This window comes from Tachysurus fulvidraco, chromosome 4, assembly GCF_022655615.1.
Source record: "Tachysurus fulvidraco isolate hzauxx_2018 chromosome 4, HZAU_PFXX_2.0, whole genome shotgun sequence".
In the NCBI taxonomy this organism is placed as follows: Eukaryota; Metazoa; Chordata; class Actinopteri; order Siluriformes; family Bagridae; genus Tachysurus; species Tachysurus fulvidraco.
In genome coordinates this window covers 12,752,096-12,766,776 of record NC_062521.1, presented here as the reverse complement: position 1 = coordinate 12,766,776, position 14,681 = coordinate 12,752,096, and the positions used below count along the sequence as shown (strand labels likewise).

Sequence of the window (14,681 nt, the reverse complement as noted above, 5' to 3'; positions counted from 1 at the left end):
TCTGCTGTTGTGACCCATCCACCTCAATGTTTGATATTTTGTGCATGATGAGATGATCTGTCCATTTTCCTCTGACCTTTCTCATCACTTCCACCCATAGAATTGTCGCTCATAATAATTTGTGCTTTTTGCAGCAGTCTATGTAAACTCCAGACACTGAAAACCTGAGATCGGCAGTTTCTAAAATAAACCGGCCGGTCTGGTACCAAATCCATGTCACGGTTAAAGCAACAGAGATCACTTTTTTTTTTTTTTTACCTGTTCTCATGTTTGATATGAACAGTAACTAAGGCTCTTGACTTGTATCTGCATGATTTTATGCAGTGTGGTGCTGCCACATGAATGCACAGATGTGCAGGGGTTCCTAATAAAGTAAATTCAATGAGTACAACAGTCTATATAGTATACTTATACATTTAAATCGCTTTTCTGCTTCAGTCGCATGCCGATGTCTTTAATTCAGTCCTTCATGCCTTCATTCTACACACACATACACACAAGTCCTCATTCTTGGCAATGTGGAATAGCCCTCAACAGAACATCAGCAGCATCCAAAACCAATCTTTTAAAGTACACAGAGGAGCCAGAATGTCAAACAGCAAGAGAGAAAAACAAACCAGAGATATGGCTCCGGAAATCTGTGTTGAGCTACTCTGTTAAGCATTACAACTATGACATGGTGATTTGAGCCTGGGAACCCTCAATTTCACAGAAACCCTAAATCAAATATTCAGAAAATGTAATGCTGACAAGATGAGGTGAATTGCCTTAATGTGGACTCCGTATAGGGTAGGCCAGCTGTTTGAGTTAGAAGAAAACCTTGAAGCTGTCAAGCATAGTTGTAAAAACACTGCTAGTCAAAAAGCCCATTCTTTATAGTCTCCACTGCAGCATGGGGGGGGGGGGGGGGATCTGTGGGAGAGGGATGGAACTGAGAAAAAACTCACCACATTCTTCATATGGCTGCAGATCTAATAGTGATTAATCTCTGCACATGGGTATTTCACATTTTTATGTGTAAGTCCAAGGCTCCTGTTTCTAATAGGTTGCAACAGAGATAAAGGGTCGTGAGAGAGAGGGAGAGAGAGAGAGAGAGAGAGAGAGAGAGAGAGAGAGAGAGAGAGAGAGAGAGAGAGAGAGAGATGGAAAATGGATGTTGGACACATGCAGAGGGACTTTATATTGACTTCGAACACAATACATGGTCCAGGATACATATAACCAGAAAAATGACCTTATTACCTTATGTCCAGGTTGGTTTTTACTACACAGATTTACAAAGCATAAAATGTATCAAGGCTGTGTTTTATTCACATTTATCTTCACTAACTAATTTATTCTGGTTAGGGTCAAAGTCTGCTCTGGAAACTCTGGGAACAAGGAAGGAATACATTCTGGATGGGATGATCATGGCTTTGTATGTTATTGGATTTAATCAACACTAATGAATTGTATTCCAAGTTACATTACAAGTTATACCGAAACTCCTGAAGCTGTGTGTATTAAAATGACAATGTCATGAATTGTCTTCGTATGGGCCACATCTGAAAATATATATCTTGCTGTTTATATACGATGTCTCAGTGTGAGCCAGAGGAATGCTGGAAAAAGTTTCATTTTTTTCAATGGTATTGTCCCCCCTCCTTACACATAAACATTGCCAAGTCTGTGTTACATCAGAGCATTCCTGCCTGAAAGCAGAATAGTTACAGAGAGAGAGAGATGTTGTCCTGAGACAAAGGCATGTGCTATGTTGTTATAATAGAGTCCATTATGGACCCTGTTCGTCTAGAAGACCAGCTTGACCCTGGGAGAAATTTCCCATCTTGAGACTGTGACCTTTGTAAATGACCTAGTGAAACATCCACAGTGGCTTGTGTGGTAGTGAATCTGTCTCACAATGGGTTACATTAATGAGGTCAACAAGGTCAACATCTTTATCCAAAGGCACTATGCAGTCATATGGCAGTGTGAGAACACAGTGTGCTCACGAACATCAGGTTCAAGCTGCACGTTAAAGTGTTCCCCCTTCACCCCAGACAGTTAAAGACCACGTTAAGAGCAATATTGAGACAGCAAGCTCACATTACATCACTGCTAGAGAAGAGTTAACCATCTGTTAACCATATGCCATAATAATCTCATATCACTTTTAACATTCAACCCTTAACACAGAATGGATGGAATAGGACAGAATGCACAAATGTACAGCACTGTTATATGCTAGATGTGTATTTTACAGGTAAAAATGTTGTTTGAAAGCTGCAACGATAAATGACTATAACGTAAAGTTGCAGTATGTTAAAAAAGTCCCAGATTTTGCATCTTAATAAGGACTTAGATATAATTCCTAAGCAGAACCCAGCAATCTAAGCTTCCTTTACCAGTACAGAGCTCCCTGTAGAGCTGTTTGGGAACTTGCCATTCCCTGTATGCATTCCACTCCTGTGCAAATGTTTATTCTCCTAATTACAAGGCAACAGAGGTCATACGTTCGCTGAAGACAGGCGGTGCTTACAATTATGTACAGGTCCAGAACTCAGGAGTGTGTTTGAACAGTGAGAGAAGAGACATTTTATGGTGCACAGCAGGAAAGCGAAGATTATTGGGCACAGACAGCGAGGAGCCTGTCTCATAGCATAACTCATAGAACACATAAGGCAACAGACTAGGATGTGAAAGCAATTATGAACTGAAGATATGAGTAGATATCACACAGTGCCTGAATTTTCAGCAGCAGGAAAAGCACACAAATATGGGCCATGAAATCAATTCAGGCACAAACCTGACATACTTTTTCATAATGGTTTGATTTCAGAGCACAATGCATATTCGTAAAGTGCCTTTTGATAGTGCAGATTCCTCTATAATGAAAAACAGGCTGTGCCGAAGATCCCACAGTGGTCCTCTTACTGGGCTTCACTATAAGCTCTACGTGTTGAAATGACTATTAGGGCAGTGTTCATTCAATATTTTATTGTGTTATTTAATATCTGGCTAAACACAGATGCCATTTTCATGTATATTTGAATATAAAGCTGAATGCATAAGTAAACTCCCAAAAGCCCTACATCTGCAAAGTTAGTAGTTAGTAGTAGTAGTTACAAAATTTGTGTTCAAAATCCAGATCACTATATACAGATGAGACTGATGATACCTGCTGGTTAAGATAACAGATAGAAGGTATGTTAACGGCAGTTAATCACACAGCACAAATGAACTGGAATCGATGTCTGACTCATTCTTATTTTCAGGAAATCTAATAAGCAGAAAAGTAAGATTTAGTGTGTTGCCCGTTACACACACTAGCGTGCCATGTCTGACATGTGTGGTGAAGATTTTACTTAACAAAGGCTTCACCTCAGGAAACAAACAGCTGCAGATTCAAATTGTGGGCACTAACTTAATCCCCTTTTAGGTAACTTAATCCCCTTTTTGGGTAATCCTGTGTACTCTTTTTGGCTTCTCATAGGATGATTAAATTTCAAATCAGGATCATTAAGTCATTAAATGAGGCTTGAATTTTCCTAATGAACAAATGGAGGTAAAAAGATAAATGCATGTTGGGATAAATAAACCAAGTGGGGGCAAAATACATGATCAGGTTTTTTAGGAAACTCAGCCATTAAAGACCATTTTGGCTGGTGCATGGTTTTAAGAGTACTTTTCTATGTTTTAGAATTCGCAGAAAAAGTAGGGAATAACTTAATTCAGTCCCTTCACACAACAACAATGACATTCCCAACTCCTCAGGAACATCTAAAAAAAAAATTGCAATAATTAAATGTAAAATAATAGGCAGCAGTGGGTATGCTGAGATGCATGGTAACATTGTTAAAAAAATTAAATACACTTTATCTGTTAAAACAATTACCTTTAGTGAAATTCCTACAGCTCATATTCATTCCAGTCATGGGGCAAAAACCTCGAGGCACTGAAGAAATACTGGTGCTGGTGCATATTTCTGTTTTCTGTAAACAGTTCTTAATAAGTCAGCAGGTAGGGCTATAATGCAGTTTGTCATTTCTCAGTATGACATATAGAACTTTTTACCCAAAAGACCCACTTCTCTAATTTTTCTCTAACTTGTACCACTCTCTGCTGTTGCCCAATAAAAACAAGTATATTAATAGGCTTCTATTGCAGCATAAACATATAATAATCGCCCCATTTGTCCTGGGATTTAATTACCTTCAATATAAAATGAAATAAAATAAAATAGAAGTGGTGTGGTTGTGAACACGAAAAACATTCTCCATTCACCTTTACCTGCATATTTCAAGCACTCATGCTAAAACTTTGTTAGTGTGAAATAGGAGAAGGCTTCCAGAGTTTATACCCAACACCTATCAGCATGTTGGCATAATCTGACATTTGTGAGTACATATGTGACATCTCTTGGAGTATCTTTCAGCGTGCACCTATGATAAAAAGTGTGGCTTCTATGCAAAATGCATAAAGTTTGGCAGGTCTAATAAAGTGTTTTAAATCCTTTTTTATAACTATTTTCCATCTCACCTTATACCGGTATCCCCCTGCAAGTTCGGTACACCCAGGAGTTTGGAAATCTCTACAATAGCGAGACTTTATCCATTTTCTTTATCCAAATATCCATTATTTGCAATGAGAAGTGACTTTGTGTGGTACGGAGAAGTAAGACATGCAGCTTTATGTCAAATTTGAGTTTGGTTAGTGTTTCCACATACTTGCATATCTCTGGTTCAGAAAAGGCCATGTGAGGCAATTCCTGTTTAAACATAACTTTTCAAACATATGTCTATAAAGAGTAGTTTTTTTACTTTCTTAGTTGCTGAACCTTGTCCACCAGGCAACTATGCATAAAAAAGCATAGCCTAGACACAATATCTGCTTGTCCGGAGTACCAGGCTACTGATCTGAACACCCTGTTGGAGACGGCTGAGACAATCAAAGGGCTCGTATACTAATGCTTGGCTCTAGAGACTCTTATTCACTTCAATGGAAAGAGAGAAAAAAAACGGTGATGAGGGACATTTAACAGGCTAGCTGTTGTAATGCAATTAACAACAGGAACTTGTTTCATGAATATTTCACCAGAAGAAACAATAAATGTATTAAAGTATGATGTTCTGTAATAAAGAACGGTTTTTCAGTTGCTGTCACTGGAAAATAATGAACTCTAGGGTGTAATTTCCCCTGCTTTATGTCTGGCACATTAAGCCGTCATGTCATGAATCATTTTCCTAGCTGTTTATCCTATAATGTTTCTTATTTAATTTAAAGATACTTAACAAATGTTGCTAAAACCGTGAACATCTTCAGTGAAACAGCGCAATCCATCTAACCAACAAATGATCACTTAAAATATAAAATAATTGTTCGACATTTAAGGAAAAAGATTTCCTTCTGCTATGTAATTGATAAAAATCCTCCTGTTGAGTCAGCTCAAAGCATTTGACATGACTTGTCAGAAAAAGCTCAAAGAAGACAATACATCCTGCCAAAAAAAAAAATAAAAAATCCAAGTTATTGAAAAGCACAATAGTACATTTCCTGATTTGATTGTGTCATGAATTTACACAAATTAAGTAATAATTCTGAAATGTAAAAGGGGTGACCTAGTTTGCCAAAATGGTTTAGAAACCACATCAACATAAATGTGGAATGGATGGATGAATAGATCCAAAGACGGGGTTAAATACCTTGAAATATTAGTCATTTTGTGTAAATCAGATAGTAAAAGTCATTTCAATTCCAGGTTGTGAGAGTGGAAAAATGTGTGAAAGTGCACCTGGGGTAAATACTGATGCACCTCATAAATCAGAAAACAGAAACATAAATATAACCAAAAATGAATAAATAAATAAACTATAAACACTTATGCAGTGTGGAGGCAAAGTGCACTATTTTTGTTCCAGCCCAAAGTGCTTGAAGTGTTCAGACTCACAGCCAAAGCCAGCAGCACTCAGAGCTGCACACACAGAGGCACAGCGCGTTAAACAGCCCAGTAGCAGAGGATTTAATACAATTATTTTTTTATTTTATTTTTTATTTTTACAATTGAAGTTCTGTCAATGGCAAAATAACACTTTTTAATCATCTACGTTAGTCCTCGGTCTGAACCGAAATGCTTCAAAATTCAAACCAAAACCGTGTTCAGTGTAAAACAAGCTTCTGTACACAAATACGCATACAGTGAAACACCACTCGCCAAACTAGTTTACTGTTTGTGTTGAATACTATATTTATATTTAACCTTCAGGAAAGTTTAAAGGAAAAAAAAAAGCCAGAAGCACTAAACTTACCACATGTTACGGGGACGCTTCAACAAACACAGCTGAAAAACACAACTTCAGGTCTTGTGCCAGTTTAAAGCTCGCTCCTGGAGGAGAAGAAGCAGAACAGGCGCATCCTCTGTACCGCGAATACACTGGGCTTATGGATAGCCAACCGTGTCTAAACGTCTAAAAACAATGAAACCCATACACATCCGTTGTCAGTACGTATTCCAAACTCCACCCACTTCCCCTAGTACGGCTTTGTATGGAGAAACCACATACCAGTACGTCTTTTCAGTGCTGTAAGATTGTAAAATTGCATTCTCAGCAATCCACAACTCAAGCTTTCAATTACTGAATTGGACACTTTTGATTGGACACTAATATTGATCACTAGCTCCTGTCAGTGTGGAAGTAAAAACCCTTCAGAGACATTTAGTTGGGTGCTGCATGTCCCACAAAATCATTTTCCTGTTAGATGATGCAAATTCACTCCATCTGTTGTCATGTTTACTGCAAGTTTCCCATGTCCTGGTATCCCGTGGCTGCAAAACATGCCCAAGTCACCACTCCCTCCATCATAATGTATGTCTTGGGTATTTCTTTCAGTCTCTTAAGATTAAATAGTCTGACATTAGGCTGAATTTGTGGGCACACACTGCCGGGAAAATTGGCAAATGTATTGATGGCTCTCTATACTGCAGAATGATAAATTAAAAATTTTTGGTGAGGGATGAACTTATAATATACTTTTCTATAGCAGAGCAGCAACCTTTGCGTCTCTGAGGTCACTGCTGTTGCCCTTTCTTCTTGACATCATGTACAGTAGACACACACATACTGTATGTGCTTAAAAAAACCAGCAAAAACGTTTGGCAAAAACTGCCAAAAGTTCCACGTTTATAGAGGTTTTATACAGTAGTAACACTTCTTGATGATGAACTAATCTTGTGCAATTCATTATTGACAGCTAGCTGCTAATTACTCACTTAAATGACTTGGGGCAAGTCGTGGCCTAATGGTTAGAGAGTCTGACTCGTAATCCAGGTGTGTGTTCACTGCTGTGTGTGTGCACTTTGCAAATGCAGAGAACAAATTCTGAGTATGGGTCACAATACTTAGCCGTATGTCACGTCACTTATAATGATTTGTGGTTTATGAATGTTTATGATTTACATTGTTTACATATTGAAAACTATTGAGTCTGTCTGGAAGGGTGGTATTTATTGTAAAATATGGAAAATGAATGTCATGTTTAATAAATCTTGTGAGATTACACTAAAAATGAAATCATAGTCATTATGTATTATCTATTTGTTAAGGCTGTTGGGCCAAGAAACTGGTTACTTTACAAAAGCTTCACAACATATTTTATTCATTAAGCTGCCCAACCTGTAAACATAATTGTGTTGATGAACAAACAAGTGCACGTTGAGATTACACCATATATTTATTGAGACGTTCTACATGCTGACAGAATGACAGGCAAACTGATTTAAGTAACACAATCTTTGGCCAGTCATCTCATTAATTCAAGTTACACAAATAGACTGTAGTTAATGCCAGTGACATGAAGTCATTTTAAAATATGACACATCTTTCAGTTTGAATGGATGTATCTTAGAGAGGTGTGAAGTCGCTATAAAAAGAGCCGAGTACCAAAAAGTTTCCATATTTCCATATTTCCTTATGCTCTTACTCTGTAATATAATTTCTATTCGTCTATGTTTTTATGCTGACCAATTGTGTACTTTTTATCTGTTCAATATCTGAGCATTAACAGGATTCACTTGTTTAGCAGAACATGCAAACAAACTCCCTTAAGACTGAATGTTTTATTTACTTTTATTTACTTCTTTTTCATTGTCATTGGTCTTTACACTGTATAAAATTGTTGCTAAATGACTATAACCTGATTTGATCTTTCAATTATTTTTTTGAATAACTTATAGCCAATTCTCTGTGTCACTGTAAGCCTAGAAGAATAGAGGTCAACCAATCCAAATATAAATACAGATCAATATGATTATATGAATTCCTTTAAAAAATGGCATATGACCCAATTTGATGCTCAGAGGAATATGTCAGGCCTTTAGGCGAGAGCTTAGTGTAACACAGTGTTGGAAATACAGTAGTATACAGTATGTCTCGTTAAAACAAGCCTGATTCTTTTTGAACATACAGTATGACTACCTCAAATGTGAACCAGGGCACTGAACCAGCTTAATCTGCTCTACTAGCTGTAATTCAATTTGTCAGTTCCCATAAAAAGACACACAAATGTTGTTGTTTTTTATTTAGATTTTTGCATTTATTAATAAAATAAAACCCCTTACACATATGTAAGTACAATAAAGACACCTAACTACTTGAGCGGCATGAACAGCTACATGTGATATTTGGAGTAAATGGTAGTAAATAGAGGCACTATAAACATAGACATAAAATTCAGTTGAATTATTAGGAGTTAATATTTAATTTTAAAAGAGTTTCTTCTATGGCAGGAGTTTTTGTTAATTGAAGTCAGGTAATTTGTTCCACAATCACAGAGGTATGGTGTAAGTTCATGGTTTTGGATGTAGCCATGCAGTGAACTGATACTAAATTGCCTCCTTTCCATTTGGAGCCAAAATTGGTGGATGACTGCAAAGATCCTGATCCCTTGAGAAAGAATCGATAGGAGATATTTGCATATTGAAATATTTGAATAGTGATAAATGATTTGGCATATGTTTTAATGTTAGTATTTTTAATGTAAAGGATTTCCCAATGTTTTATACTAAATATAACTTTTATTTCTGTTTCTAAGTTTGATGATGGTTTCCGAGACTCTAAAGAGGAAATGCACCAGAAACTGTAGCCTGTTCACACAAAACTGTTCATTTCAGAAATGCCACTCAGTCTCAATTCTGATTAAACATTTTTATTTCAGACTTAAAATATTACATAAAACACAGCTTCACTCAACTTTAATAGCATACAAGAAACAATAAAATCAGCCCAGTGTATGAAGAAAATTAATAAAAGTGGTAACAGTCAAGTGTACAAAAACATTTCAACAGCAAGGATTATTAAATGTGTCTGAATGAGTGTGATTGATATAAATACAAATACAGCAGGAGGCAAAGTCACTTATTGGCTAGCATGTTTGCCTCACATCTTTGGTGTTGGGGGGTCAAGTCCTATGTCTGTACTGTGTACTTTGTATGTTTGAGGGGGGGTTTCCCACAGCCCAAAGTCATACATTTTAGGCTGATTGTGTGTGTGATTGTGCCCTGCGATGGGTTGGCACCCTGTCCAGCCTATCCCCCACCTTGTGCCCCAAGTTCCCAGGGATAGGCTCCAGGCTCCGTGTGTAAAATATAAGTGATAGAGAAAATGGATGGATAAATAAATACAGCACAGCAAATAGTTAGTCTTCCCCCTGTGACACAGAGACAACAAAATCAAACAACACAAACTCTTTCTTAAAATAAATTTCACAATTTTTAGCACATCTTCCAGGATCGTTTTAAGCAAGCCAATTCCAGCAATTCCAAAGCTATATTATTGCTTATTAAATATAAATTAAAGCAGGTTTAATGTATGAACAGATGAGAAGAGGTGCATTATACTGTAACAATCAAAATGAAATCCTTTTCATTTCACCAACCGATTTGTAAGTGGAAATTTGTGCGTTAAATTGTTTGCTTAAATGTTTAGGAGGAAATTAAATTAGTTAACTTTTTTTACATTCCTCCTACATTATACTGCAAAAGATAATTACACACTTGCTTAAAGTGAAGGCTTTCTGTATGGCCAGTTTCCGTGTGCCACAGTGCCGAGACCGCAAGCAATTAGCATTAGTACAGCTCAGAGTTGCTCACTCTAAAGTAAGGTGGGCCTCCAATTCACAAAAGTCTTTGTGTGTGTTTGTGTGTGTGTGTGTGTGTGTGTTTGTGTGTGTAAGTGTGTGTAAGAATAGTCAGGCCTGAGTATCAAGAGTAGCCAAATAAAACACTCCAAATTTAAATGGGACCATTTTAGTATATTCAGAACAATTAGAATTAGATGTAATCCTGTATAGGCTAAATAATTAGGGCTGTATCTAAGTTTGTCTAATTCTAATCCATGTTAATTGTTAAAAGTATTTGAGAAAACAGTACAGATGACAAATGTGGTGTTGCGTGAACCATTTTTTGTGTTTTTATTTTTGTTTTGTTTTGATTTTAAATTTCATAAACTGTTTTCAAGGAAGTTTAAATAGAATATCTCCAAACATACAAAAAACAATGGTGGACACCATGTGTTTCTGTGAGACAGACAAAAATCTTTTACCTTATGCGTATTTGTGCATGTGTAAGAGTTCCCTGAAGTGGGTGTGCAGAGCTGTGAGAGAAGCAGAGCCTGCTCACAGCGTAGGTGGACTGATGGTGTGTAAACACATACACAGAGGATCGGAGACAGCCGTAAACACAGACAAATACACACACACAAACACAGATGGTACATACCCATCTCTCTCACAACACAAGCAGTCAAGGCCAGGTCAGCTCAGATCCACACATGTTTTACAGTTATGTCTCTAAAACCAAAGCTCTTTATGTTTGGATTTATGTTTGAACTATGAGCAATTCAGTGGAGGCCTTTTTAATAAATCCCAGAACAAGTGCTAAATCAGAAACACAGGAAACCTCAATATGAATTATAGATACATTAAAGCAAGATAAACTACAAAATAGCATTTCTTTGGCAAATGAGGCTCTTCTCTCAAAATGCAATTTAACAAAAGGAGAAATATGAAGACCTTTGTCTCAAAATACTGAGGAGAAGGCAATGATGAAGACTGATATAAGGCAAGATAGTCACAGTATCACAGAAGTAGCAGTAAATTATCATGGTGGTTTATGTGCACTACAGAAAAGAAAGGTCTGAATAAAAATGATCCCATTACCCCACAAGTGAGATTAGAAGAAGTGGCGGTGTGTTGGATACAAAGTTTGCCCCCATTTTTTAGCAGCGCACCACTATGCAACACACTTTCTCACACTTAGTGCAAATACACTGATATACAGTATATATATAAAGCATATATATATATATATAAAGCATATATATATATATATATATATATATATATATATATATATATATATATATATATATATATGTGTGTGTGTGTGTGTGTGTGTGTGTGTGTGTGTGTGTGTGTGTGTGTGTGTGTGCTTTATTTTCTGCACCCCTACACAGGGTCACTGGGAGTCTGTAGTCTGTCTCAGGGGGACTCAGTATACAAGGCAGGGGACACACATTCATACATTACAGACAATCTACATTGCATTACATGTCTTTGGACTTGGCGAGGAACCCTAACCCTAACCCACACAGGGCAGGGGTTTGATTCCAAACCAAATTTCAATAAAAAAAGAAAAAAAAAGAGCAGGATAATCATTATGACAAGAGACGGAAGAAGAGAGAGTTTAATGGGGCAGAGAGAGTGACAGGGGCAGAGAGAGTGACAGAGAGTGTGGTGAGGTCTTTCTTGGTGCAGTGGATTTCAGCGACATTCTGCCCAATGCACTGATGAAAAGAGACAGGGACAGAGGCTTGGGAGAATCTGTTTTTAGAAACGGACTTTTCCTGCACAGCTTCCATGTCCTTCCATTTCAGTGGTCCTCTCATCAACCCTCTGACACTTTACACACCCACAGCAGGGAGCCAGCAGCACCACCGCTGCCTCTCACATTCAAGGGGTCAGCAGGGGACTGACTAATTACTACAGGAGGAGCTACAGTACATGTACAGCTGCAGTCTTACGTAACACACCTTTGCATGAAATATCACATATCAGCCTCCAGGGAAGAAGTGAAAAACATAACAAATTAGCAGCTGAAAAAGGCTATGATCTGTACGATAACAAATTCTCAAGAAACAGCACAAGCAGGGACTTTTATCAGGGGACTAAAAGGAAAAAGATGTATTATTAATAACATTTCAGGGATTTTGCCTTACATAAAAACTCATGATCTCATAAATAAACAATTACATGTGTGAAAGGTTTTTTTAGTAGTTGTTGTAGTAGTATATGTTGTAAAATTGTAGTTCTGCTGTATGCCATGGCCTTAAGGTGTCTCTGGCAAAAGACACAAATAAGAACACATTTATCCTCAATAGAAAGTAGAGAACACTCCAGGCTAAAAGATGGAAAAAGCAGAAAACAGAGTCATGCAGTCTCCACCCAGGCCTCGGGGAGTAGTTTTTGTTTAAATGTCTGTAAAATAGACCTCTGCATGTGTGTAGGATTCTCTTGAGATTAATAAGGGGCCAAATATTACAGACATCATTACAATGACAACATGGCATTCCACCAAATAGAAATAATCTGACCAGCCCTGGTTGGAGTGTGGAGGATCAGTGTGCAATGGCAAGAGGAAGAAAGTGTAATTATGAGACTGTTTCCACAATATTTCCCAAGTAAAGCAATGCTTCGTTGTTTTTGAGAACTGAGTAGTAATTGTATATTAAATTGAACAGATGAACTATAAGAGTGTTAAATAACGGTTTAGGTGCATTAGGTGCATGTGTTTAGGGAAACCTCTTGTGTTTTTGTTCATCTCTACTTTTCACAATTGATAGTCTGACTACATGGATGTGAATTTTAACACCACCCATAATTATGTACATAATGGCTTGGTTGTTGCTATAGTCTGCAACAAGGGGATAAAACACCAGGATCACTTCCAGTACAGCTGTTCCTTCTTTCCCTCAATTTGCTCATGTCCAAACAGCAAACCTACAAGGCTTTCATTAGAATGAAAATAAAACAGCACACTCTCCAAATGGTACTTTTTCTGTGAACCTCTAAATGGGATTAATCTAGGACCATATGGAAATTATGAACTGTGACGTTCTGTCATTCCTCCTGAGACTATCTCTCACTCTCTCTCTCTCTCTCTCTCTCTCTCTCTCTCTCTCTCACACACACACACACACACACACACACACACACACACACACACACACACACACACACACACACACACCTCCAAATCTCTCACAGTACTCACATCATTTTGAAGTCTTCTAGATTCCAGCCCCACAAGAGACCTATTATAAAGGTAAAGACTGGAATATAAAAGAGCCCACGATGAGCACTTTTAAATGCTATTTAACATTCCAGAGCATCAAGCCAATTCTCCACAAGGCTCCTGCACAAGTACTACAGAGTCTGCAAGTCTGAATTAGACTCAATGAATGAAGCGAAAATTGTAAATGGCTAGTGTTTACATAAAGCTCTACGGTCACTCACCATAACCTCTTGCCCTGTTAAACTAATCTTCAGACAACGAACTAGAGCAAATGTGATACTAACGCATAACAAGCATGCAGACAGTCTGTCCTCAAGGATGACTATGTAAGCTCTCTGTGTCTAATAAAGGCTAACAGCAATTTTCAATTTTCCACTGGCACACACAAATACTTGCTTTGTCCCAAGTTTCCAGTGACTGGACCAGTTAGATTCCTAAGAGCTGTCATTAGTGAGGCCCTGCTTCCACTTGAATCAGCATTCAAAAAAAAGGTTTGTTGTGGTGGAGACAGAGATAACAACCAAGAATGAATGCAACTTCATATAAAGACAGACCATGTTTCAACCGTTTGTGGTTCCAAAAAGAAACCGTTTAGTCTTTAGCAATATTCAAAAGGTCACCACTGAAAAAATTTTATGCTTCAGATATTTGAACTTACTGATCCATACTGCAAATTTAAAGGCACTGATGCTTGTTATGAAGAGATTGTGAAAGAAAATGATCAACTGAAATAGCAAAAAGTCAGTATTAGCAATGTGCATGGTGCCATGTAATGGATTGGTGTTTCATCTGTAGTGTAATGCAGTCTCATGCCCTGTGTTTCCAGGATGAATGAATGAATGAATGAATGAATGAATGAATGAATGAATGAACTATGACTGTGACAGTCTTGTGTGTGCTGCTGTGATTATTGTTAGCATACAACATCAGAACTTGATGAACATCTCTCAGTCCAATCAATCTTTGAATGTTCAAAAAGTTTAAAAGCCCAAAGCACTAATATTCTATTTAGCGTTTCTATATTCCAGTATAGCAGAGGCTACAGAGTACCTCCCCAACTCACTGCCGTTTCACTGTGACTAACTAGTTATAAGACAACAATATTTGTTTCTACTTATTAGTTGTCTCACCTGAGTAGTACAAATGGTCTGAACAACAGGACATGAGGACAATGCATGGTATACATTGTGAGACAGGTTTCAGAGTTTATAGGCTTACAATTAGAAAGCTACTGCTAATAACAAAACTTGCTAGCTCCGTTCAGTAAATTAGCTAATAATATGCTCGTATGTCTTCACATATGAACACTTACCTGTTCTAGACAAGAGCAAGAATTATGCTAATTTGTTACTTAATG

The 14,681-nt window shown here is 37.4% G+C and overlaps 1 protein-coding gene across 5 annotated transcripts in view; it reads right to left on the bottom strand.

The window, feature by feature from the left end:
- Positions 1-6,424, bottom strand: part of lzts2a (leucine zipper, putative tumor suppressor 2a) — a 39,098-nt gene extending 32,674 nt beyond the window's left edge. For 3 of the 5 annotated variants that reach the window (XM_027141788.2, XM_027141789.2, XM_027141793.2), the window contains exon 1: positions 6,285-6,424. The gene's annotated coding sequence lies outside the window, so the exon portion shown is untranslated. The remainder of the gene's footprint in view (positions 1-6,284) is intronic. The other 2 variants (XM_027141794.2, XM_027141790.2) reach the window with 2 other exon arrangements.
- Positions 6,425-14,681: the final 8,257 nt, after the last annotated feature.